This window comes from Anarhichas minor, unplaced genomic scaffold, assembly GCF_050575085.1.
Source record: "Anarhichas minor isolate MPS153535 unplaced genomic scaffold, ASM5057508v1 ptg000030l, whole genome shotgun sequence".
Classification (NCBI taxonomy): domain Eukaryota; kingdom Metazoa; phylum Chordata; class Actinopteri; order Perciformes; family Anarhichadidae; genus Anarhichas; species Anarhichas minor.
The window spans coordinates 4332636-4345631 of NW_027466476.1; positions in this window are offsets into that span (position 1 = coordinate 4332636).

A 12996-nucleotide genomic window follows, 5' to 3' on the forward strand; every position below is an offset into this window, starting at 1 on the left:
AGAAGAGAATATTCTGTATGTCTACACGGTTCAAGGTGGATACTTGAGCATTTAGACCTCCTTGTACAGGAACACTGATAAGAAGCTCGCTCTGATAGCTCGAGCAAACAAACACTGGATACATCTTGCTCAGCTCTTGGGAATTAAAACATTTTCAAGACTTCAAAGGAACTACTGAAGTATGAACTCGCAGAGACTGTCGTGACGCTAAGACAATGTTCACGTTTTTGCTGTTGGACCAATGTTGAAGGGGGTTGAAGAATGTTCGGTACCCTCCTAAATGGGGCACAGTGCTATTGGGTGACCCTCGCATGCACATCTGCTTGCATCATAACCTCTGCAGCATCTGGCCATACAGATTAACACTTGCCCAAAACCCCCCTTGAGGAATTTGTTTAAGACCAACAGAAAAACCACAGCCTGTTACGTGACACCCCTGTAGAGAGAGAACGCCGGGCCATCATTTCCACGCTGAGAGATCTATCACCCAACAGTTGGTTTTGGTCCCAGAGCCCAAATTGACCCCCCTGCAACCATTTGCTCCAACGAGTTGTCAGGAAAGGGTCAAACTAATGCTGGTTTATATCCTAGTCGAGCCTAAGAATACAGGCCTCATGAATGAAGATCCTACACATCAATGGAGTCCTTAATTAACCTAAAATATCATAGTCCACTATGTAAAACAGCAGCAGCATCACATCTGGGCCAAAGAAACCCCGACTGGATTTATGTCCTCGCACAAAGTCATGTTCAGATGCAGCTGTGAGGTAAACCCTCATGTGAGCGTTCCATCTCTGAAACATTGTGTTCTCTTCAAAAAACTAATTCAATTTCACTTTCTAAGAAAGCTCCAGTGTTCCAGCAGCTGAGCTGCGTCAGGGGGTCCGAGGGGGATAAAGGAGGGTGGTCATCGCGGCTCCGCGAGCGGTGACTCATCAGTGTTTGGGAACGCTCCAAGAAAAGTGCTTCTGCTGCCAGACAGAAGGAACCGAAGAGCGAGAAAGCGGCCACGTTCCCTCGTCACTAGGACAACCGGCAATAATTGAGAGAGGAGGAAGCAGCTTCTTTAAAAAAGTGTGACACAACACTTTGTCATCTTCCGCTGCTGCGGGGCCAAGCGCTAAACACACAGTGTGTCTTACTATCCACACACTGGGCACACTCACCGTGACCTCGTGAGTCATCGAGAAGAGGAACTGACCCGACACATTGGCTGATATTGTTGGCCGATATTGGCTCATCATAGATATTAGTAGCAAAATAAATAAAAGTATAGGCTCCATTTTTGTATGTATTCGACTCCCATTCTGTCCGATTCATATATTTCGTTTTTATTTATAGTTACCATCAGAGCTCAACCGAGCCAATATTATCTTACTGCTAGATAGATATATAGAATTGGTCGGCTGATAAGTTTTTCTAAAAATTTCAGGTAATTTAGAAACTGTGACCATTACATAGTTTGTTTTTCGGCTAAATGTCCTAATAAGCCCGTATATTGGTCACAATTCTTTAAAAAAACAAATCTAAAAAGGATCTGTCTCAAGATCGTTATTTGGCCTCAACAATCCAGCATCTGTTGGGCTGCAGAACTATATATAAATATATAATTATGTTTACTAATCAGAATGGTCTGTTATTTTGTGCCCACTGTTATTGCCTCACAGTATTGATCAAATATACTGCCTAAGGACATATTTTGCAGAATTCAATAACCAAATTCAAAGGATCCCATCCATATAATATTGAACAGCCCAAATCATTTTGGACACAGTCGGATTAACAGAAATGACACAGGGGTCAAAACGACGAACGCATCTCAGACCTGTGAGCTCTTAAACGGTCTATGTTAGCTTCACTTAACAGCAGTGTCGGGGGAGTCTAAACCAATTAGCAGCCAGTGGTACTCTCAAACTGAAAAACCAAGACCAGCATCTATCCATAGATCTGGTGTTACGTTGCTCTTTTTAGTGTGCAGCTAAAATCTAATCTAAAATCAGTCATCATTATTACTAATACCTGTTGGTATAATTGTTGGCGAGCCATTAAAAAAAAAAATACATTCTGAGTTTTGTTGCTCACATCTTTAGAAAGCAAGTTTGCATATAAATTGTATGAAACAAATTGGGATTTAAAAACTCAAAAGACGGCCCAAGTATGGATGGATCACGCCCAGAAGGGTCCGTGGTGAATGAACGGCGACCGGTCAGAAAATAAAAGCGGCATCAGAAAGGAAGAAGACATTTCTGCTGCATATGGAACCCCGTATAAGAGAGGGTAACACTTCACACAATAGTCTGGCAAATAAAAGGGGTTAAACTAAACAGATTAGAACACGCAAGACATCATTCAGCTTCTCTCATTATACAAAGACAAAGGTTACAGGCTTTACCCATAACATAGCCTGCACCGTAATTACTGAGCCCCCCAGTTATCTCTGCACTCCCAGCCAGCAACAGGCCAGTCTGCACACAGCTGCAGTTCAGCAGACATAAGAGCATCAGACCATCTCCCAGGCTACTGTTTTCACAAAAACAGAAACTTCGGTTTCTTTCTTTGCAGCCTCACAAACTGAAATCGGTGATTTGCCACCTGAGGGCCATGGAGGAGAGCTCAGGTGTCACGATGACGATTACCCTCAAACGTAAAGACAATCAATGTCAAGCCATCCGAGACGGAGCCATTTGGTTGACGCTTTAAAGTGCTTTAAGGTACACTCAGTCCTTTTCAGTATATGCATGAACTGTGTGTATGTTTTCCCAAAGGAAGGTTAAACCGGGACACACAACATGTATCTAAATGAAAATCAGCCTAAAACATCCTAAATGCACACAATCAAATTAAATCCTACACCTCTTGAGAACAACTGGCTAAAATCTACAGTCACTAAAGGTCGCAAAGAAACATTTAATTCAACGCCACATTTCTTTGTGGATTTAGTTATAATAATAATACAATCTCAAGTCGCAATAACTTGTGTGCAGAGGGGGGCAGCCTAGTAAATTAAAGGGCATGACTGCTCCTCACTTCCCATTATATGGTGGAGGAGAAACCTTTTTTCCCTCCTGGTGAACTCCCTGTGGACATGCTGCTTTTCTAAACCATCAATCTTCTCCCTCTCCCTTCATATCATAACATTTAGGGCTTTACACAACATCAGACTGCTCCCCCCAGACCTCATGACAGATGTAGTAATGATGGCTGTCCTAGGAGAATTTTAAAAAGAGGTTAAGTTCAGCAATTTGTCCCACGATTTGAAAGAAATATAGAAATGATGTGAAATGAAGTATTTGAGTTTGGTTTGGTTGTTTAGTTTGAGCCGGTGTCGTGAACCGTACAGGGCTGAAGACACGACTATAAGGACAAGGACCTGGGTCGTTTTTTGCAGAGATAAAAACACATTTGATAGCGACTGCAAACACATTTCACAAGACAAAAAAGAAGTTCAGAAAGGTCCTACGGATCCATGAAACCAACCTCAAATGTATATTTAAAAAAGGAATAGCGCCATCACGTGCCGTTTCAAACATTTGCGTTCTCTGTGTTACCCTTGATGTTATTTGGTCTTATTCGAGAGATCTAATCTGACCAAAGGCGGCTGCTTGTGACTTCACATAGAAAACCGAAGGAGTTTGTTTGCAGGACTGCAGCCAACATTTGGGCCTCGTGCGTAAACGTTTGTCCCCTCTTATTTCCAAGCATGGAGGAGACTGCGGTGCAACAGACACCGAGGTTTCTGGAGAAAGCGACACGCGTAAACAGACAGTTTCTCCATCGGTCTTAACTACAGAGCACAAATATATTTTCAAAAACAGGTGGTTGTATTTCAGAAATAAAATAACTCCAAAAGAATTTAAGAACCACAATTCTTGAAGTAGCTCCATATTAGGACAAGAGGTTCATCAATAAAGTAAAAATGACTACAATGGAGAACAATATCCAAACCCTTTGGCACGTAAACATAAAGTTAATCTAGATCAGAGTGGAGGAATGAATGGCTCACCTTACTGGCGGAGGGCTGAGAAACAGCCAGTGTTGGTCCGATAAGGAAGACTCCGGAGCAGAGATTTGGCTGCAGAAAAAACAACTTCCCGAATAACAGTATATCCAGACGGTACAGTGGTGTCCGTCAATGGAGCTCACTAACTCCAAACTACCAACGTTTGGCTAACAAGTTCGCGCATATTTTTTGCAAAACGTGTGCGTAAGAGGGAAAAAAGAAAAGAACGTGCGTCGCCCACTCCAAAAAAAAAAAAAAAAAAAAAAGTCAAATAATCAAAAGGTGCGGAAAGAAAACTTCTTAAATACTGTTCAAATATCGTTTCCCTGATTTACTTTGCGACGACCTCCTTTTATCTTACCTCGCTAACGTGAACCTCTACTACTACGTGAGAACAGCCTATGCGGTAGTTCTTCGTAGCGCTGGTCCCTTTATCCCAAAACGTTTCGCTCGCGATGAAATGAAGTCGCCTCACCTCCGTGTCCCAAAGTTGTTCAACTCACTCTAACAAGATATCTATCTGCAAACAAAATGTCGTTCGGTATTATGTGTCTACACACGAGCGGTGTTTAAAATGAATCCTAGAAAGTATTGTTGGACGATTCCTGGCGGAGAAATGCTGTTAAACAACGAGAGTCCGAGCTGCTCCAAACCTCCCCCCTTAAATCTGAGAATATGCGCATCCTCCGGACCATTGTCAAGACACACGGAGTAACAAGGACAGCTTCCGGTATATTAGCCTACTACAAAATAGAAGGAAACCTAGGCATCTAGAAATGAACTGGACTTAAGTATGCTAAATAAAGGACTAAAAAGGCTACATACTGATTGGTTTGAGTGGAGATGACTGGGGGATATTAACGTGGAGCGGATGCATTTATCAAAGATAAAACAGAAATCCACCATTACATCAAATTGAAGAGCAAACATTACTTTTATTTTGTTACCTGCTCCAGACCAACTGCTGTCACACAAATGTTTTGTTCATGTGTTACTTACTTTTACTTGAGTTTACCCTGGAATTAATTTGTTGTTCATCAAAGTTGTTCTACTGTGTGTTTCTATGAAAACAAGACAAAACAAAAACCCCACAAAAACAAATCACCTGGAAATATTGTGCTCCTGCCCCATATTGCAATGCAAATAATGTTTTACGAAATATTAGTCACATATTTAATGCATGTTGTGTTTGTTGTTTAGCGCCACACAAATGTTGTTGTTTTTTTCCCCTTGTGGCTTTTATTTTGAATATAAAACAGCCGGAATTAAAACATTCTTCAGGCGGTTACTTTCCAGCTTGACGCAGGTCTGCACGGGCTGGTAGAAACCTGGCTCCCCCTGCCACCCACGCCACCAGAGCTCCACCAACTCCCCACACCGAGCTCTTTGCATTGTGGGATTGGAGACTAAACGACACAAAGGCTGATACTGTGACTATAAATAATTATAGTGCTACTTTCAACTTCCATGGTGGATACAAACTACATAAACTCACCTTTCAATTTTACAACTCAGCCCCGATCACAACAAAAACATTTAAAGAAATATAAAACATAAGAAATATCCAAAGCATGTACAACCATAGAGTTCAACAAGATGGTCATTTAATTCGACAGATACACAATAAGGGCCATAGAAGACAAGACTCATTCTTACTGATCACCACTTTTACTCAGGACACTCAGGGATCACTGAGAAAAGTCCCATGTAGATATCAAACAACAACAATGTATATGTTTGTTGCATTTTACAGGAAGTTGAAACTATAACTACTTCCAAACTAAAAGCATGTTGTTCAACAGTTGCGTTAACACTAAGAGAGCACATGCTGATGGTAGACATGACAAGACAAAGAGTTATCAGTGAAAAGAGATTTGACTAAATGAGCAGGCAATACTAAGAGTGAGTTCACCTGAGGAGGGACATTAGTTTTCATGAGGACATTAAGAATTCAGATAACCAACATGAACACCAATGCACTGACAGAAAGTAAGCACTTTCAACAACTTCCCCTTCAAGGCAACGATAAAATATCTTTGTTGTGCTGGCGTAAAGATCATATGCATTGGCAGCATTTCAAACCGCATCAGAATTTCAAATGCAAATGTCAAATCAGCACAAACACAAGTGTGCAGTCTCTGATCAAACACATAGTTCAGCTCATATGGTCTTTGATTTCATGTGACAATTGACAAATGATTGACGACTGCAGAGACACACGCGAACCAGCTTGGTAGTTAGATTAAAGAATGGGATGACAAAGAAACAGATTTGTGTTTCAACATGTGTTGGCCTTTCATCTTCCATGCAATGTCAACCTTGTGTGATGTTAAAGACATCTACAAAATGAGTTGACTTTAGTTTGAGCTTCATAGAAAGGTACTTCTGCTTTGCATTTGTAGATTCTGCGATACTCTATAACCCGTCCTTTATTGAGAAAGAAAACACCATCTTATTGCTCTTATATCGGTTGTAACACAAGCCCCAAACTGACTTTCTATCAGCAAACACTGGAGGATATTGGCATGACGTTACAGGTTGTATGACTAAGTGTTGATACTGTAATCGATCCACCTATAAATCTAATTTTAGATTATAAAGTGTAAATGCAACATGAGCTGAAAACAGAACAACATACCGTATAAATCAAGATACAAACATTGTCTTTGAGTCCAGCACAGTAGAGATTTAGGGGCTAGATAGGTGAAGATAATTTAAATACTAAATGTTGTGATACTGTGAATTTATCTAAAATGATCCTTTTGATAACAGCAGCTTTGTCATGCTCAAGCCCTCAGTATGCAGATGCAACTTTACATTACATTACATTACAGTCATTTAGCAGAGCAATTTGGGGTTAAGTGTCTTGCTCAAGGACACATTGACAAGCGACTAGTGGAGCCGGAGCCGGGGATCGATTGCAGGACGGCCCTGCTGTCCACTTAGCCACAGTCACCCACCAACTTGTGGATGTTACATATACCTGTACTGATAACTTTGTCACATCAATATAAAACCACAGTTCTGTTCAGTAACCTTTCTTAACTCAATTGATTTTACACATCAAAGTCTGTTTACAGGACTTTGGGAGTAGTAGCCTTCTATTGCACATGTGAAATAGTTCTATACTTCTTTTGTGGCTCCAGAGGGTGCTGTGTGAAGTCTAAAAAACTTGCATCACTTGATGCAATGTATCAGACTTCATCATCAGTTGGTGCTGAAATAAAATCAGGTAGTTAGAAAGAAATGAGGTGACCAGACCTCTGCAGCCCTCTTCTCATAGAGTATTATTATAGGAATAAGTCCTAAAACCTGGAAATGTGTTAGCATTTTAGCACTCCCGGTTCCTCATCTTGAAATCGATGTTGTTTTTTTGAATGGGTTTTTGGTTAGATGCCCGAAATAATGTGGTTAATACAAGCCAAGAGATTGTAAGGTTTTGTTCCACTATATAAATCCTCTTGTTCATTTTGAACGCCATCTATGTCTGAAAAAAGCAGTTGCTAACAAGTGGCCAAATTAAACTACAAAACGTCATCACGACATCTAGTCCGCCTTCACAGCCGTGTTGTGTATAGTCGCGCTCACGCGATGGTGGTTGTTCGTTTATAGCATTAAAAAATCGTAAAAGTTGTGTTCATTTGTGAAGATTATCTTACTGAACAAAAAGTGTAAGTATCATAAACTTTTGTAATGATCCAAAATCGAATGAAAAGATCTCATTGGCTTTTTGTCGAGGGAACCGGTGGAATGCTAACTTTCGAGTTGGCCAACATAAATAATTTATCCTTGCACCACTCTATTGCAGCTTTGGGCTAGCAGCCCAGAGGTGGAGTACTCGTTTAAAGCAATAGCTCAACATTTTGGATAAGAACGCTTATTAGTTTTCTTGCCGAGAGTTAGATGAGAAGATTTATAGACCTCTAAATTAACTGTGCACGCTACCCCCTGCAGCAGGTTAGCTTAGCTTAGCACAAAGAGTGTTTTTACAGTTTTTTTTTTTTTTTTTTTGGTTGGGAGCATTGACGAGGCAAATGGTAGCCCGGCACATAACACAACGATGTGTTGCTTTTACATGTTGTTTTTTTAATAAGCGTTAGAGGTGCTGGTAGTCAGATTTTGTCGCCTTTAGACAGAGCTAACCTAGCTGTTTTTCTGTTGACAGCGTTTATGCTAAGCTAAGCTAACCGTTTGCAGGTTGTGGCTACCATATTTCACGCAGCCAAACATAAGAGTGGTATCAATCTTCTCAACAAACCCTTGGCAATAAAGCAAAAATGCAATATTTTCCAAAATGTCCACCTTTCCTTAAAGTTATAGTAACTAACTGAAGCCAAAGGACATACTGTCTTTATGTTACACGTTTAGATTGGTGTATCTCAGTCTGACACTCTTTTTTTGTCAAATGCACTTTGAGCTCAAATTAACTTGCAGCTTCAAAGAGAGCTGCTGACTATGTAGCAGATGAACTGTGAATCTGACAACCGCATACATACCAGAGAAAAACCAAGCATGTTTATTACGGTATCTAATAGTGAGAATTAAACGGGCATGTGCTGCCATGAGCCACATCTTAGGACTTCAGAGCATCAAAACACAACTGAGAAGATCTTTGATGCCACGGCGGTTTAAAAAAACAGATCTTTTATAGACATGTCTTATTGTGTCACTGATAAAGAGTTCCCTCGGGATGTGCAACAAGCTGTTAATGATTTAAAACCGTTTTACAGCAGACAAGAAAGCCTTGGCAGAAGTCATGTCATATGGAGATTGTTTATTCATTCTGTTGCTTATTGTTTTCCTTTGATGATAGAAGGTGACTGATATATCTAAAACTCTGGAAATCTTCATCTCAGCCTGAACAGCGACAGTTTGGGTGGTAAAATGTGTGCAAAACAGATGAGTTGGTTGTTTATAGCAGCACAGGGGCGACACACTGTCTATATTTCTGATTCACTTGCACACATGAGAGTGAAAGCAGAACTTGTATTGGGGCTGATTTGAAAAAGCTCCAGTCATTATTCATTAACCTGTCCCTGTGATGTGTACATACCATCGTAGCTCAAGAAACATATAGGCGCGCTGACCGACAGGGCTTTAACTGAAAGGCTATAAAATGAAGGCACAACGTTTATGATTTTAATTAATAATTACACAGTGCAGTTGCTTTTCATCTGTGAGGAAAATGCTAAAAATGTCACATGTTGTCTGCAAAGGATGAAATCCAGTAAATAGGACCAGGAGTACGTAGGCTTTAAAGTCAGTTGAACTTTCGTTGAGATGCCTCTGACAAAAGCTAAGCCTAAATACAGTCGGCTTTAAGATGAGGTGGGGCATTTCTGGTCACTCCTCAGTTCCTTTCAGCGTAAGGAAATGTGCCGGACACTGTTAAAGCCAGGAATACCTTATGCAAAAGCAAACTGAAGGCAGGCTAAGCCACACATCAGCATGAGAACAAACAGAGAGTCATGCAATCCTCAGATTGAACAATATCTGGCCCAGGGATGCTTTGCATGATGATTTCCCTAGCAGCTTCTTCATTGCCACCAAAGTGGTGTTTTATTGTCCTCACTTTTCGTGTTTGCATTCCATTGTCACTGGGCAAGTACAAATATCCTCCTTTATGCAGAAAAACCTCAGACAGGCCTTCCACGACGTTGTTTGAGCCCAGCCCTCATCCATCCATCAGCAGTGCCCCGGTACTACGCAGGGGCCCCCCAAACTCTGCTCACCACCCCCAGTCTGCTCCTTGACATAACACTGTTGTGGCTTTCCGGGCTTTTATGCTGGCTGTTGTCTGAGGCAGATTGAAGACCCTTTGTGTGCGTCAGCCCCTGTCCTGAGTGGCCGGGAGGAACCTGCTGGGCTGCGAGTGGAGAGACAGGAATGTGCATATGAATGGGCCAGTGTGTGCCGGGCACCTGCTGACAGAGGGACGCCGTGCCTCTATGAGTCTTAGTTCATCAGCGTAACCATCTTGTTCAATTACACATGCAGCGCGGTGTTGCGTTCCCTGGTCATTCACACTGAATGGGAGTATTGTCACTTCAGTCGTGAATATTTTGCTGTTTGGTGTCGTAGGGGAGATCTTAACAAATGTGGTGTCAGATGCATTGTTTTAGGTGTGAATAATCACCAAATGCAGCATTTTACTTCTGCTCTTCTATTGTACTCCAACTACATTTGCCTTCATGTCTGAATGCATTGAAGAATCTGATTTATCTGATCCGATACACAAAATGAGGGCTTGCAGGATCTTGTCTTTACATGAAGTCTGCCTTTAATGCTTCACTTCTGACGATGAATGATGAAAAGGTGACCCTGTTCATCAAAGATGACAGTTTTAGATATGACTCTTATCCATTTCCCCAAAGTCTTTGTCTGACCATTTAACAATTTTTTGAAAAAATACTCAATTTCAGGTTCTGCATTTCAAATGTTTAAGTAAAAGTAAGGTATTATGAGCGAAATGTACTTAAAGTATTCATAGAAGTAATGCCCAAAATGCCCCCCATTCTACAACATATTAATACATTGGATTACTATCACTAACACATCGATATTTAAGTAGCATTTTAATGTTTAAATTAGATGAGGTGGGACTCATTTTAATTTCGTCATATACTCTTGGATATTTTATTGTATAACAATGCATCCTTTTATAAGTTCATCATATATGTTGTGTGTAAAAACAGTAAAGTAACTATAGCTATCAGATAAATATCTGACTCTTTAGCTGCTGCTAAATGCTCTAAAACAGTAAAGTTGTTGGCTTGAAAACAAAAATTTGCCAAAAGAAGCCATTAGGCTGAGAAGAAGTGGAGAGACGGGTGATAGTGATAGTGAGCAGACTCTTTATGGTTGTAGTTTATAGGATGAGTTTGGGTAACCTTTCCAGTTTTACAACAGTCTTCATGTAAAAACCAACCTTACTGACAGTTTCATCAGAGAGTATACGGGACTGTGAGATATATTGTCTAAAACATGTCTGTACAACAACAGCAGTCTTTAGGTGAAACTTGATGAATTATCAATCCTTAGAAGGAAAAACAAACATGTAAAATATACATGCGAGTTAAAACTCAACATAGAATGGACGACAAGCAAACCTGTGCAAATGAACAATAACCTAGAAAAGCTCAACAAGGGGCATGCACAGTAGATAGCTCTCTGCAGATTTGGCCGATGAGAAATATTACTCTGTCTGGTACGATGGGACCTAGATATATGATCCCAAAAGCTTCATTAATTGTCCTCTGACTCATATGGTACAGCTTATGGGTTGTTTGTCTGGCCCTGCTTTTGAGAAGATTACATCTCCATAATCAATAAAAAGAAACCATCCACCAGTCTGAAAATAAAAAAATAAAAAAACATCTGGGAAAATAAAGTTCCCGTCTCAAATATATCCACAATAACAGAGAAATGACAGCATGTTCACTGAGCACAATTTACTGGGGAAACTTTTTCATGATGATGGTCACCAGTAGAGACGTTGTGACATTGTCCAGATGTGTCGGTTGAATTTTAGTCCACGTGTGGCTGCAGGAACCCAAATCCTGCTGACATGGCTTCCACATCCAATATTTAAATTTCTGGGAGATCTATAATGTGGTTGAAAAGTCAGATCCAAACCTAAAGCTACCGAGTATGTTGATTAAATCTACAAAAAAAACATGTATCACATGGTCTCAATTTGTGTTTGGCTGGATCACCTGATAAACCGGACATTTCCCACAGTCACTGCGCTGATTGCCTGGAAGACCTGAGCTGCAGCCTCTGGACTCATGGCTCTCATCACCCGCTGACCAGGAAAATGGGAGCGTAAGATCTGCTACATCACTTGAACCAGCAGACAACATGCTGCTTTGAAGTGGGAGTGGGCCTAAATTGGATTATGCAGCATCTCCAAGGAGCAGCTCCCGTAGATTTGATTACACACGCCCCACTCGTCCAGCTCCCACACTCCCACTTTCCCCGATGCAGATGAGACGAAGTGGGGCGGTCCTCCATGCCAGAGTCTGGTACTCCACTACTTAATGTGTGCCCATCTGCCAGCCATTTACCTGATTACTTCGGGATAATTCAGACAGCTCAGGCTCTGCCAGGGCAGCTGGGAGGCAAGAGCGGGGCATTAGTTTTGTACAGGTGGACACAGGAAAGATAAGGACCGGATGACCCTTTTATCTATGAAAACAAGCATCCGGATATCACCAAAATGGAAATAACTGACATCTGGCACACTTGAATAAAATGGTGAATTATATATATTTTTAGTATTGAACTACACAATTATTTTCAACCACAAAAACTACTAATTTTAAAGCTTATAAATCTTATCAAACTGGAGAAATACACACAAAGGACAAGCTGTTCTCATCATCCACTCTGAGGTGAAAGTGCAGTTTAAAATAAGGTCCCAAGCACTGACTTTAAATCCTCCATGCAAGCATGGCACACAGACCACCTTCTATTTCTGAGGAAAATAACATCCAGTCCTGGTTTAACTTGGGCTCATTATGGTGGAAGTGGGTTCCAGGGCCAGGAAGTTTCATTGCTTTCCAAATAAATCTCACTAAACAGAGTTGTAATCCAAATTCCTCATCCTGTAGAGTCCTCCCATTACGAAAAAGCTCTCAAAAGCTAGGCTTCAAAATCCCACCTTATCCGTCACTTGTTGTAACATTTGCACCAACAATACTGATTTAAGCAGATTTAATTAATTTAAATTAACTTTTTTTTTTTTTTTTTAAACACAAAGCTGCTTATTTTCACCCATCAGATGCCAGTCTGGTTGTTTCCACATAAAAGGGCAAAGCAGCTCTCACATTCAAACCAGCTCATGAAAAATGATCAAGAAAAGAATGAGGCTGTTTAATATTCCTCCAGTTTTACCGAGTGACACAGAGGGTTTCCATTACCTCGCTCTCTGCTAGCAAATCTCAGACATCAACTTTGATTATGTTACATAAAACCTGGCAAGGGAACAATCAGAA